The 14,758-nt window shown below is 36.6% G+C and overlaps 2 protein-coding genes across 3 annotated transcripts in view; one reads left to right on the forward strand and one right to left on the reverse strand.

The window, feature by feature from the left end:
• The window catches only part of DNAAF6 (dynein axonemal assembly factor 6), a 66,225-nt gene extending 58,156 nt beyond the window's left edge, over positions 1–8,069 (reverse strand). The window contains exons 1-2 of one of the 2 annotated variants that reach the window (XM_077145819.1): positions 7,635–8,069; positions 6,988–7,259 (exon numbers count right to left, since the gene is read on the reverse strand). The gene's annotated coding sequence lies outside the window, so the exon portion shown is untranslated. The remainder of the gene's footprint in view (positions 1–6,987; positions 7,260–7,634) is intronic. The other variant, XM_077145818.1, reaches the window with a different exon arrangement.
• NUP62CL (nucleoporin 62 C-terminal like) overlaps positions 7,775–14,758 on the forward strand; it is a 128,681-nt gene continuing 121,697 nt past the window's right edge. The window contains 1 exon segment of the mRNA XM_077145817.1: positions 7,775–8,054. The gene's annotated coding sequence lies outside the window, so the exon portion shown is untranslated.

A 14,758-nucleotide genomic window follows, 5' to 3' on the forward strand; every position in this document is an offset into this window, starting at 1 on the left:
GGGGAGAAAGACTATGGAACTATTAAACCATACTATCAGGGAACCCCCTGATACTGTGTAAAACTTTAGGGACACCCAAATCAATAGGCCATGCCCTTGATCATGAGGCTTACTCCTGTGAAGCTCATGTAGGTAGCACAGAAGCTTAGACTACCTATAGGCATGCCTAAGAGTTACTTCTGGAGGACCTCTGTTGTTTCTCAGATGTGGCCTCAGTCTCTCTAAGCCCAACTCTGCAAGTGAAATCATTGCCCTCCCCACTACGTGGGACATGACATCCAGGATTAAGGGTCTCCCTGGCAACGTGGGAGAGGACTCCCAGGAATGAATCCAGACCTGGCACCGTGGGATCAACAATTACATCCTGAACTAATGGGGGAAAAGAAGTGTAATTAATAAAGTATCAGTGGCAGAGAGAGTTCAAATACAGTCAAGATGTTACTCTGGATGTTGCTCTTATGCAAGCTTCAGGTAGACCTTGCTACCAATCATAACCTGCCAACCCCCAACCAGGACCATTCCAGCCAACCCCAAAGAACACCTATGACAAGATATAAGGTTCTACAAGGGTTCCATGCACTAGAGTAACTTCTTTCCAGAAACCTACAACCTCCAGATGGGTCCCTGGTCCAGGTAAGTCCTGAAACCTAGCCTGGCCTCTCCAGAACATCAGATACTTCCATCTCCCTACCCCATATTAGTTACAGACCCTTACTAATATTAAAAATTTAGAAATGCCTTAGCCCAAACAACCCTAATAAGAGGTATGGAAAGATCTAAGTTGATGGTGGAATTATACATAGAAGATAGGCCTTAACAAATGAATATGAATGCTGAATCATTAAAATAATATCTCTTCTAGTCTACAGTATTTTAGAGCAGCTAGAAGTAAAATCCTAAAATTTTGAAATTGTAACCCATACCAAGGTCTGAAATATTTTCTACAACTAATTGTGTTGCTGTGCTTTGAAATTTATAGCTTTTTTGTATATACGTTATTGCTCACAAAAAAGAATTTTAAAAAGTTAATTGTGATGATAAAAAAAGTATTTAAGCCCTATAGCTTCCTATATTCTGGAGCAACTAGATGGAAAAATATGAGAGGATTGTATGGTAGCCCATGACAATCTCTGGGATCTATCCTGCAACCAGTTTTTGAAGAATGCTTTGAAACTACTGTTTATTTTATTTCTTTGCTTTGTATATATGTTATACTATACAATAAAAAAAGTTAAAAAGAAAACTACAGTGAGATAGTATTTCACTCCCACTGTAATGGCTACTTTTGAAAAAACTGAGAAAGTCAAGTGTTGAAGAGGATATGGAGAAATAGGAACATTCATTCATGATGGTATGAATGTAAAACGATGCAGCTCCTGTGGAAGGCAGTTTGACAGTTCCTTGAAAAAAGCTAAGTATACAATTACCATAAGACCAGCAATCCCTTTACTACGTATATAACTAAAAGAATTGAAGGCAGGGACTCATAGATTTTTGCACACTAATGTTCATAGCAGCATTACTAACAATTGCCAAAAGATGGAAGCAACCCATGTGTCCATCAACTGAGGAATGGATAAACAAAATGTGGTATATGCATACAATGGAACATTATTCAGCATTCAAAAAGAATGAAATTTTGCTTTACATAAGAACATGGAAAACATGGATGAATCTTGAAGAGAATATGTCCAGTGAAATAAGCCAGACACAATAAAACAAGCATTGTAATATTTCAGTGATACAAAATAATTGGAATAAACATAGAGTTAGAATCTAGAATGTAGATTTCCAAGAGTTGGGATGGGTGTAGGGAATGGGGAGTTAATGCTTAATTTGTACAGAATTTCTATTTGGGTTGATTGTAAAGTTTTGGAAATGGATGGTGGTAATGGTAACACAACATTGTGAGCGTAATTACCATCAATGAAACAAATATGTGAAATTGGTTAGAAGAGGACATTTTAGGTCATATATATTACTAGTTTAAAAAATAAAAGATAAAATTTAGTACTGTATATCACAGTGAAGGCTATCGTAAATGATGGATTATAGTTAATGGTACAATTATAAAAATGTTATTTCATGAATTACAACAATGTGCACACTAAGGCATGGGAGTAATAATTAGGGTGGTTGTGCTGGTTTAGAGGATGTTTGAATCCTAGAAAAGCCATGTTTTAATCCTAATCCCATTTTGTAAAGGCAGCCATTTCTTCTAATCCCTATTCAGTATTGTATGTTTGAAACTGTAATTAGATCATCTCCCCGGAGATATGATTTAATCAAGAGTGGCTGTTAAACTGGATTAGGTTGAGGCATGTCTCCACCCATTTGGGTGGGTCTTGATTAATTTCTGGAGTTCTATAAATGAGGAAAGATTTTGGAGAATGAGCGATTCAGAGAGAGCAGAGCAGCACAACACAGCCACAAGAAACAGAGTCCACCAGTCGGTGAACTTTGTAGATGAAGAAGGAAAATGCCTCCCAGGGAGCTTCATAAAGCCGGAAGCCAGGAGAAGAAGCTAGCTAATGACGCTGTGTTCTCCATGTGCCCTTCCAGATGAGAGAGGAACCCTGACCGTGTTCACCATGTGCCTTTCCAGATGAGAGAGAAACTGTGACTGTATTCACCATGTGCCCTTCCACTTGAGAAAGAAACCCTGAACTTCATCGGCCTTCTTGAACCAAGATATCTTTCCCTGGATGCCTAAGATCGGACATTTCTATAGACTTGCTTTAATTGGGAAATTTTCTCGCCCTTAGAACTCTAAACCAGCAACTTATTAAATTCCCCTTTTTAAAAGCCATTGTGTTCTGTTATATTGCATTCTGGCAGCTAGCAAACAAGGACAGGGATATACTGGAAAAAATAGCTCCAATGCAAACTATGTACAATTGGTAATATTACAATTATAATATTTTTTCATCAGTTTTAACAAAGGTACCACACTAATGCAAAGTGCTAATAATGGGGAGTATATGGGAAATCTGCATCTTTTACATGATATTTCTGTAAACCTACAACTTCTCTAACTTAAAATTTTAAAAAGAAGAAAATAAATAGACAAGTTGAGTAGATCTATATATAACAAGTGAAGAACTTGAAGTCATAATGAAAACATTACTCAGACAAAAAAAGCCATAGCACAGATGACTTCATTGTTGAATTTTGCCAGAACTTTAAAGAATTGATACTGATCCTTTACAAACGCTTACAAAAAAATAGAAGTGTAAACACTTGTTAACTCATTCTCTGAGGTCAGTATTACCCGAAACCAGACATAGACATCACAAGGAAAGAAAACTGCAGATGGATATCTCTTATAAATATGGACACAAAAGTCCTCAACAAAATATTTGCCAACTGAATGCCACAACATAGAAAAGAAATTATAAACAGGATTACGGGATTATATATGGAATCCTGTATTTTATGCATGATTTTTTCTGTAAACCCACAACTTCTCTAATAAGGGAGTCAAAGGAAATAAATCATACACCTTAGCCAAGTGGGATATATTCTAGGTGTGCAGGGTTGATTTAACATGCAGAAATCAATTAATGTACAATATCATATTAACAGAATAAAAAACAAAATTCACATGTTCATCTCAATTGGTTCAGAAAAATCATTTGACCAAATCCAACATCCTTTTATAACAATGCTCAACAAACTAGAAATAGAAGGGAACTTCTTCAACCAGACAAAGGCATCTGTGAAAAATTCACAGCTAACATCATACTTAATGGTGAAAAACTACATGCTTTTCCCCTAAGATAAGGAACAAGATAATGATGTCAGTTCTTACCACTTCTGTTTACCATTGAACTGGAGATTATAGCCCGGAAAATTAAGCAAGAAAAAGAAATGAAAAGTGTACAGGCTGGAAAGAAGAAGTAAAACTGTCTCTATTTGTAGATGACATAACCTTGTGTATAGAAATTCCCAAGGAATCTGACTAAAAAGACTATTGTTAATGATGTATAAATTCAGCAAGGTTACAGGATACAACATCAATATACAAAATCTATAAACTTGCAATGAACAATCTGAATACAAAATTAAGGAAACCATTCTACTCAAAATAGCATTAAAAATAATAAATAAGAATAGTGCCTGTTTGAATCTGTTGTGTACCCCTCAAAACCCAAGTTCTTTAATCCTCTTTCAATATTGCTGGGTGGGAGCTTTTAGATTGTTTCCATGGAGATGTGACCCAGCAAATTGTGGGTGGTAACTTTTGATTAGATGGTTTCCATGGAGATCCGTCTCTACCCGTTCAAGATGGGCTTGTGCACTGGAGCCCTTTAAGAGGGAACCATTTTGGTAAAAGCTTTAGAGCCACCAAAATCGACAGAGCCAACAGAATGGACAAAGCCCCAGGGAGGCCGTTGAAGATTCCTGGAGTGAAAGCTAGCAAATGTTGCCATGTGCCTTTCTGCTGAGAGAGAAACTCTGGACATCATCGGCCTTCTTAAACCAAGGTATCTTTCCCTGGATGCCTTAATTTGGACATTTTCATAGCCCTGCCTTAATTTGGGCATTTTCACAGCCTTAGAACTGTAAACTTGCACCTTAATAAATTTCTCTTTTTAAAAACTGTTCCGTTTCTGGTGTATCATATTTCAGCATCTTGCAAACTAGAACAGGAATAAACTTAACAAAAGAAGTGCAGAACTTATGCTCTGAAAACTATAAAACGTTTAAAGAAATTAAGGAAGATCTAAATAAATAGAAAAACATCTGCTGTTCCTGGATCAGAAGGTAACATTAAGATGGCAATACTCCCCAAACTGATCTATAGATTTAATGCAATTCCAATCAGTATCTCAGATGATGTCTATGTACAAACCAACAAATAGATTCTAATATTGACATAAAATTGCAAGGGATCCAGAACCATCAATAAAAAATCCTGGAAAAGAAGAATAAAGCAGGACTATGCACACTTCTTGGTTTCAAAACCTACTACAAAGCAATGGTAATCAAGACAGTATGGAACTGGTACAAGGATGGATATATAGATCAATCCAATAGAATCAAGATTCCAGAATTAAACCCATACATTTATAGTCAATTGATTTTTGACAAGCGTGTGAAGGCCATTCAATGGGAGAAAGAATAGTCAATAGTCTTTTCAATATATAGTGCTGGTACGACTGGATAGCCACATGCAAAAGAATGAATGTGGATCCTTATCTCAGACCATATATATAAAATTAAATCAAAATGGCTCAAAGAATAAAAATTATAAAACACAGAAGAAAACATCATGATCTTGGATTTGGCAAAAGATACTTAGATACCATACCAAACACATGAGAAAAAAAAAAAAAGAATAGATAAATTGCAATTCATCAAGTTTAGAAACTTTTCTGCCTCAAAGGACATCATCAAAAAAGTGAAAAGACAACCCAAAAGATGGGAGAAAATACTTGCAAAACTCATATCTAATAAGCGACTTACATGTAGAATATATAAATATCCATTAGAATTCAATAATAAAAAGTCAAATAATGGGCGGGCTACGGTGGCTCAGCAGGCAAGAACGCTTGCCTGGAATGCCAGAGGAGCCGGGTTCGATTCCCAGTGCCTGCCCATGTATAAAAAAAAGAAAGAAAGTCAAATAACCCTATTTTAAAATAGGTAAAGGATCGGAATGGGCATTTCTCCAAAGGAGACATACAAATAGCCAGCAAGCACATGAAAAGATCGCAACATCACTAGTCATTGGGAAAACACAAATCTGAAACACCAGACATCACTTCACAACCACTAGGATGGCTAAAATTTAAAAGTCAGATAAAAGTATTGGCATGAATGTGGAGAAATTGATACATTCTTGGTGGGTGTAAAATGGTTCAGGCACTTTGAATATTAAACAGACCTAGCAATCCTATTCCTAGGTATAAACCCAAGATAACTTATTACCATACAGAAACTTGTTTATAGTATCATTCATTATTTATAATGGCCAAAATGTGGAAATAATGCAAATGTCTGTCAACGGAACAGTGGGTAAATGAATGTAGTATATCTATACAATGGACTAGTATTCACCCATAAAAAGAAATATAGCACTGATACCTGCTACTTGGATGAATCTTGAAGAAATTATGTTAGGTGAAAGAAGCCAGTCTCAAAAGGCTATATATTATATAATTCCACTCTTATGAAAGTTCAGAATAGGGAAGTCTATAAAAGCAGAAAGTAGATTTTTTTATACTTAGGCTTGGAGGTGGGGGAACAGGCCTAGCGGGAGTGATGGCTAAAGAGTTTCTTACTGAGGTGATGAAAATGTTCTAAAAGTGACTGTGGTATTGGTTGCATAAATCTAAACATACTAAAATCCGTTGAATTATACATTTAAGTGGGCAAATTATGTAGTATGTGAATTATAAATCAATAAAGCTATTAAAATACAACTACCACCACCACAAATGTATCAATTCATAATAAATCATGGGAACTCAAGAGGTTTTGTTATAAATTTAAAGTATATTTAATGGAAGATGTATTTTGAAAGTACTGGAATCCTTCATAAACCTAAAGGTGAAGGAATGTGTCTCTTTTGATTTAATATTTCTTCTGTCCATTATTCTTCATTTTAGTCATTTATTTATATGGAGTCTCTAACATCCAAATATCTTTTGAAATGTGAGATTTTATATAGAAAGGCAAATTCTTAGCTTCTACAGAACTCAGTTATCAAATGCTGTATAGTACATTCCAGCCAAACTTGTCCACTATTTTTCTCCATTGCTCTGTCTCAATCTCATACTCCACCTCCACCTAAAAAGGTGTTTTCCTTCAGCACTTTGAATTTTTCTTCCCCAAATCAACAGGACTGTTTTCCTCATTTCTTCAGGAAACAGTCTCTGTTCTGAATCCTTATCACAACGGAAGCTTTTAGGATAAATAACTCCTACCTCTTTGGTCAAACTGTTCTCTCACCTCAAATTTCATTTTGACACAATTTCTTACCTTTTTTGAAAGGTATAGTCAGATGGCATATAATACTCTCTCAATCAGCCCTTGGTAACAGGTATCTACTTTGTAAGGTATAAGTAGTCTTTGTACACTTCTCTAGGGCCCAGTAAGTGTGGATCTGACCGCTTCCCAATTTTCAACGGTTACGATCAAAGACAGCTGGAGCTCTCGTGCCTCCGAGTTAATGGTCTCAGACGTTCGCAGGACATTGTTTACGTTCTACGTGGCATGGTCCAATTTTTTTCAGCTTGACAGTTTTATGCCCTCTAAAAAATATAGTCCAATCAAGGCATGCTGGTTCAGGATAAATCATGCCTGCATATTTAAACAGAAGGTACAATGGTTGCTCCAACTTGGAGCGCCCATAACTAGCTGAAAGGAAACTTGGCTTTCATTCTCAAATTAGTGATTTTTAATGGAAGGGGAAGAATTAACAAGTGCTTCTAGGACAGAGGTAGATAGGGAACGGATCTCTGTTTCTAGGACAGAGGTAGATAGGGAACGGATCTCTTCTCACAGCAACATGTGGCTTTTGGGGGTATTTCTAGGAGTCAAGTATCTCGAGTTCTCCCTAGTTTCTCTATTAGTCACGGCATCTAAGGACCCCGTCTTTTCCCCTCCTGAGGTTCAAATTTTCTCACCTTCGTCAGTTTTCAAGTCGCTCGCTAGGCTCCGAAAATAGACTGCGGAGGGCTCTGCGTCCCTCTGTTGCCTTAGTAACAACTTTGTCCCACTCCCCACCCCACCCCCGCCTTCAGGTTCCCGCTTGACTTTCCTGACCAATCATAGGAGACTCTCCTTTGAAGCAACACCAGGATTAACCAATACGAGCGCTTTCCAGTAGGGTCAATGGCCGCCTTTTCCAGTTAACTGGGTCGACCCCATTTAAGCCTCGGTTTGGGTTAGCGTCACTCCAGCGGGAACCTGCCCACTGAAGAATCCGGTTTTTTCCGGCTCCGGTAGGCCAGGGTCCGCCTCTCTGGTGGCTACGCGTCTTGGAGGCCTGCCTATTTATTTTGGGGCTGGGAGAGCTAGCGGCAGCGGCAGCCGCTGCCACTGAGGTAAGTTTTCGTTTGTCCGGTAGTCAGCAGGCTTCGCTGTCACTTACGCTTTTCCCTCATGAAAATTCCATATCTGATGACTCTATCTGCGTCCTGTGCTCAGCCACAGGGGTTTAAGAGTAGGGTCGGTGGCCAGGGACGGGGTGGAGAGGGGAGGGATGGGAGGCTGTCTTACTAATGCTCCACAAACGCTCCCCAAAACCCCAAGGAGACATGTGTCGTTCAGCGTGTTGTGTGTGTTGGGGGGGTGGGGTGGGGGTGTGGGGGCTGTGAGGGGGGTGGTATTGAGTTTGTTCTTCTGTGCTCTCGGCTAGCCTATGGGTCCGAAGCCCTGGGGGAAGCACCCAGGCGTTTGCCACGCAGCTCGTGTGAGGCACCTGCTAGAGCTACGCTTTGCTTCAACTCCCGGGAAAATCGCAGGGTCGGGTGCCCTGCTTTTCCCGCCTTGGAGTGGAGAAACGCAGGCGCGCCGCCCGCTTGCCACTGTTTGGGAATCTGTATCTTCACTTTATGCAGAGGTATAGCTGTCACCCTCAGTTTCTCATGAAATCCGTGGTTTGGTTTTAAACAGAGGTGGAGAAATAAGAGATGGCGTAATAAATATTTGGGGGTATTCGGGACTGATTACATGAGATGGATATTAGAGCCCCGTACGTAGTATTTGAGTGTTGAGATAGGATGGTTTTAATGGATGGTTACTTTCGGTTATCCAGGGATTGGAATTTGATTATGAATTAGCTAAACTCTTTCCCTTCTTTTTACTTCCATGTTTTTCTTTTCTTTTCTTAGCTTCCACCCCATCTGATGAAGGTGATAGTGAAGCTAGAGTAATTTGTTCATTCTTCTTGTTATTAGCCACTCTTTTTAAAAAAATGAGGGTATAATATTTAAGTTATTGGCTAAAATAAAGTTATTAGCTTTTTGACTAAATTACCTATACTATGATGCTCTTATTATTATGAATGATCAGAGTTATGTCTTGCACTGTTATTTCTTTAGGTACTTGTGGGGTTTAAGAATCTTACGGTTTTGTTATATGAGTTTATGTCATCTCCTTTTTCTTGCTTGTTAATTTCTGTTCTGCCTTATTGTGCATTATTCAAAGTCCGCAGTGCCCAATCAGTGTTTTTCAAGATGGCTGTGACCCATGGTAAGAAGTAAATTTTATATTGTGACCCAGTGCACATACACATATATAACTGACAATGACAACCGTTTCTCAGAAATGATACTTTCTACATGCAGTGCACTCTGACACTTTCTTTTATATGATTTTTTAAATGTAGATCACAACCCACTAATGTACTGTCCTTTGCAGTGTGAAAAACATCGGCCTTAGACCTTTGGTTTTCAAACTTGAGTGTGCTTAGGAATCATTTGGGGAGGGTTTTTTTTTTTTAAATGCAGATTTCCCTGGCTCACTCCAGGAACTGATTGTGTGGGTCTGTGGTGGGACCTTGGAAGGTGTGTTGATACAACATATATATATAATGTGTTTGGTACAGTGCCAGACACGCAGGTGCTCAATGAATTTAGTTCTCTTTTTGGGGAGATAGAATTGTTTCTTCCAAGTTTGGGGAGATAGAATTGTTTCTTCCAAGTAAGGCAGAGTCCAATGCTAAGCAGGTATTAGGAAGTTTGTCCAGGTTTTAGGAAGTAAGGAGCTAAGGAATGGGTCCAGAACCTGAGATGAATCTCCCAGTACTTGTCATAATAGGCAGATTTCATAAATATGGAAATGTAGGGCCAGGGCACAAGGCTGAGAGAGGCCCAATGACTGATTTACCCAGGGTCATTCTGAGTGAATAGGTAAAAGAGGAGAATAGAACTCGTTTATGTCTAATCTTGTCTATTCTGCCTTAATAGATGTCCTCTACTTCTCAGTGGGTCAGAAGTTGAAACAGGAAAAGAGGTTCATGACTTGCCTATTCCAGAAGCAGAGTCAACTCAATTTCTGGGTTTTGACTGCTACTTTGGTTGTAAAACAATGAAACTTGAGAGATCTAAAAGATAAAAAATACACCCAGAAGTTTCTGTGGATTATAACTATTAAAAAGGGATATGGTTTAACTAATTTTTAAATAATATATAAGTTAATTATTTGAAAGCATTGGATAAATAATTAAAACAGCATTAAAGGAAATTAAAGATGAAAAATTTCACTCTATTCTACAACCATAATATAACTGATATTTCTGTTCCCTTCCTATTTTTATCCCTATATAGCCATATTTTTTATATAATTGTAATCCTTTATGTAATGTTTAAATTATTTTTATTTAATACTGTCTGGGGAATTTTGTTTTCTATGTTGTAATAGCCTTCATGCTTTTCATCATCATCTAGTGAGTTGGCCATAATTTACTTAGCTTAACCAACAACAGAAGACTTATTTCTATTTATTTCATGTTAGAAATAACATTGTAAAGTCTTGAATATTCAAAATCATTTATATAACTTTTGCCTTCCATGACACTCAGTTCAAGACGAAGTCTAAGGGGAAGGCCAGAGATCTAACTGTACCTGAACTGCAAGTTACTTACCCACTAGAATGTGACATTTGACTTTCTAGGTTCATGTGTACTAGAGCAGCAGCAATCAACTGTGGTGTCCTTAATACATACGAGTTATGTTGAATGTATTCTTTTTTTACTAAGTATAGCATTTTAAAAATGATTTACTTAAAAAAATAGATGAATCATAGCAGATTCAAGTGTCATAATAACGCACACACTGATTAGCTTTCTTTAAGTATATCTTTTCCAAAGATTGTATGTGTATTAATTTGTAATTTAAAAATCTTATAAAGGAACCAATTTAGGTGACAGGAAGAATAAAGGCTATAATTGGTCTATATTAGCACCTCTTCCTTTTTCAAAGCATCCATATTTTCTTTCATTCTAAAACATGAAAGTTCCTCTTTTTAAAATTATGAAGTATTTCAAACAGAAAAGTACAGAAAATATTATATGCCATTGTCAATGTCCCCACCAAAGATTTAGCAATATTATTATTTTGCCATACTTTCTTTAGATACTCTTCTTTCAAGAACTACACCATTTACAGATACCTCACTGTACTCCATCCTGGTCTTAATTTCCTTCCCATCCTCTCAAGTTGGTACATATTTTTCCAATCTATGTTAATACAAGAACACTCAAATGTAGCTGGCCATAAATGATTTGTAATATATTGTGTGTCTTTTGCATTTACATAAATGGTTTACTGTACTTACTCATCTGCAACTTTTTAAAAAATCAATACTGTTTTTGACATATATCCATATTGATAAATTTAGATAAAGTTGGTTATTTTTTATTGCCATATATTATTCCATTGCATGATTATACTACCCCACTGTTGTTGTTGGGCATTTATATTGTTTCAAGTATTTTGCTTACCATGTACCATGCTAAACTCATGCAAGTGTGTGAATTTGTCTGGAGTATATACCTAGAAGGGGAATCACTAGATCAAAGTGTATGTGCACTTTTTCAATTTACTAAATTTTGCCAAATTGCTCTCCAAAGTGGTCATACCCATATATACTTCCACCATCAATGTTCAGATCCTAGTTCCAACCTTTCCAAGGTTAGGGTACTTAACCTTCTGGGCCAATTTCCCATCTTTTAAGTGGGGACAATGATAATGTTTACTTCATAGGGTTACTGTGAGGATTAGATGAGTTAATATATAAAGCACTTAGAATAGTACCTGGTAAGTAGCTTTTAAGTGTTGGCTTTATCATTGGTGAGTGGGAGAAAACTGGGTGGGGTGACAAAAGAGCCTATCTGTAGCTATCTTTATTTAGTCCTAGTGAGCCATCCGTAATGGTGTATCTCAATAGTTGTGGTAATTGCAGGTTAAGAACTTGTAAATTGTGAATTGTAGTTGCTTCCATTTAAAAATTAATTTTTATTATAAAAATATTGCATGCTCACTACAAAAATAAGTCAAACAATACTGAAGTATATAAACTAGAAAATGAAATTATTAACACCACGTTAACTTCAACACTCCCCCTGCCAGGACCTGTCATGCTAGATATTAACATGTACAATAAATCTAATTGAAGTAGTGAGAAAGTGGTATAGGAAGAGTCTAGGAGATCAGTAGAGCAGAACAGAGACTGTAGAAACAGATCAAGGCCTATTTATGTAAATTTAAAATATGATAAGGTAGCGTTTCAGTGGAAGAAGGATAGAGATTATTCAATAAGTAGTATTGGGACAACTGGCTGTCATTTTAGAAGTAAAGTAAGAGCCCTATGTTTATGTAGACACAAATTTCAGATGGATCAAAGATATACTTTTAAACTGTAAGAGTATGAAAGAAAACTTAAGTGAATATTTTTATGATTTGGAGGCAGAATAGAACTTGTAAGTATGACTGAAAAACAAAAGCCATAAAGTAGTTTATTAATAGAATTGACTATGTTAAAATGTTGAATTTCTGTTTGGGGCAAATATTAAGATCCCAGACTGGAAGAAAATGTTTGTCACACATGTTAACAGATGGTTAATGTGCATAATGTATAAAGAATTACTAAGAAAATGGACAAGGGCTATGAATATGCATTTCTTAGAGGAACCTGCACAAATGGCCGATAAACACATGAAAAAATGCTCAGTTTCACCAATAAACACAAATGTGATCATTTTTCACCTAACAGATTAGTAAAAATGAAACATTGTCAACATTTATATTTGGTGAGATGTGGGGAATGAAATATTCCTACATGAAAGGGTATGATGTTACAGTAAGTTGGAACAATACTTGTTGGAATTTAGTTTGGTGTTATCTGATGAAAAATTAAATCCTTATACCCTATGACTAGCAGCCCCCACATCAAGGATTTTGTCCTACAGACATTCTGGCACCAGTTTTCAAACAGATACGCACTGTTTGGAGTAGCAAACATTTGGAAGCAGCTGACGGTGGGCAGTAGAGGAAAGGTTAAATGATTATGGAGTAGACATGAAGTAGAATATTACATATCTGTGAAAATATATGAGCTACATCTATATGTAGATGTTTTATAAAGTAAAATGAATCAAGTTGTAGACCAATGTCATGTGAGCCACTTAATAAAATGTCCATATCCTGGATAAAAGTATCAGACACAAGGTTTTCAAATCACAGTCACATTGCAAAAGCTAATATTTGTGCACTTATGTTGTGTAGCATAGGGAAATCTTGGGACAGGTGTGCAATAGACAGAGGATTACCAGTGGTCACTTCTGAGATGCTGGAGTGGCTGGGGTGTTGTGGAGATGACTCTTTAATTCATGTTTTTCTTTGTTGTTGAATTTGCTACTATAAGTATGAATTAATAAAAATTCATAATAAAAAACAATAGTAAAGTTAATTTCTCATTTCTTGGACCTAATCCCTAGAAGTAACCCTTCAAGACATTTTATTAAGTGTGTATGTCTCCATTTTTAACATAAAGGGATTCATACTATAAATATTGATTGGAAAAAATATTGATCTGTACCTTACTTCCCCCTGAATTAGCATATCCTAAGCATTTTTTCATGATTGTACTTATAGATCTACCTTATTTTTTAAAATGGTTGTATAGTATCCTGTTATGTGGAATCCCCATTGACAAACATTTAGACTGTTTTGAGATATTACTTATTTAAAAAAAATTATTCATGAATAATTTTTTAATAATGAATGCAAGGCTAGGATAGAAAATATGAGTAGTGAAGTTACAGCTATATTGCACGTAATTGAGAATGATGTGACTATTTCTTCATGATGGTGTTATACAACATTTACAAATACAAAAATATAAAGCTAACAGAGTAATGATTCAGTTTCTAGTGATACTTTTCAAATAAATTTGTTGAATTTGCAAATTTCGTGCATAATTCTTTCTTTTTAAATATTTTTATTGACAAATCTTCACACAAATACAGTCCGTAGATGGTATACAATCAGTGGTTCTTAATATCATCACATAGTTGTGTATTTATCATCATGATCATTTTTAGAACATTTGTATCACTCCAGAAAAAGAAATAGAAAGAAAAAAGAAAAAACATGCATCCCATCCCCATATACCTCCCTCTCATTGGCCTCTAGCATTTCAATCTATCCAATTTATTTTACCCCTTATCCCCCTATTATTTATTTATTTGTTATCCATATTTTTTTACTCATCTGTTCATACCCCGAATTAAAGGAGCACCAGACACAAGGTTTTCAAATCACACATTCACATTGCAAAAGCTAAATCTTTATACCATTGTCTTCAAGAATCAAGGCTACCGGAACACAGCTCAGAAGTTTCAGGTACTTCCCTCTAGCCACTCCAATACACCATAAACTAAGAAGAGATATCTATATAATGCATAAGAATAACCTTCAGGATAACCTCTTAACTCTGTTTGAAATCTCTCAGCCACTCAAACTTTATTTTGTCTCATTTCTCTCTTCCCCCTTTTGACCAAGAAGACTTTCTCAATCCCATGAAGCTGGGTCCCAGCAAATCCCAGGAATTCTGTTCCACATTGCCAGGGAGATTTACACCCCTCAGAGTCATGTCCCACGTAAGGGGGTGGGCAATGAGTTCACCTGCCGATTTGGCTTAGAGAGAGGCCACATCTGAGTAACAATAGAGAGGCCACATCTGAGGGTGACTGTTAGGCCTAATTTTAAGTAGGCTTAGCCTATCCTTTACAGGAATAAGTTTC

This window comes from Tamandua tetradactyla, chromosome X (genome assembly GCF_023851605.1).
Source record: "Tamandua tetradactyla isolate mTamTet1 chromosome X, mTamTet1.pri, whole genome shotgun sequence".
Taxonomy (NCBI): Eukaryota; Metazoa; Chordata; class Mammalia; order Pilosa; family Myrmecophagidae; genus Tamandua; species Tamandua tetradactyla.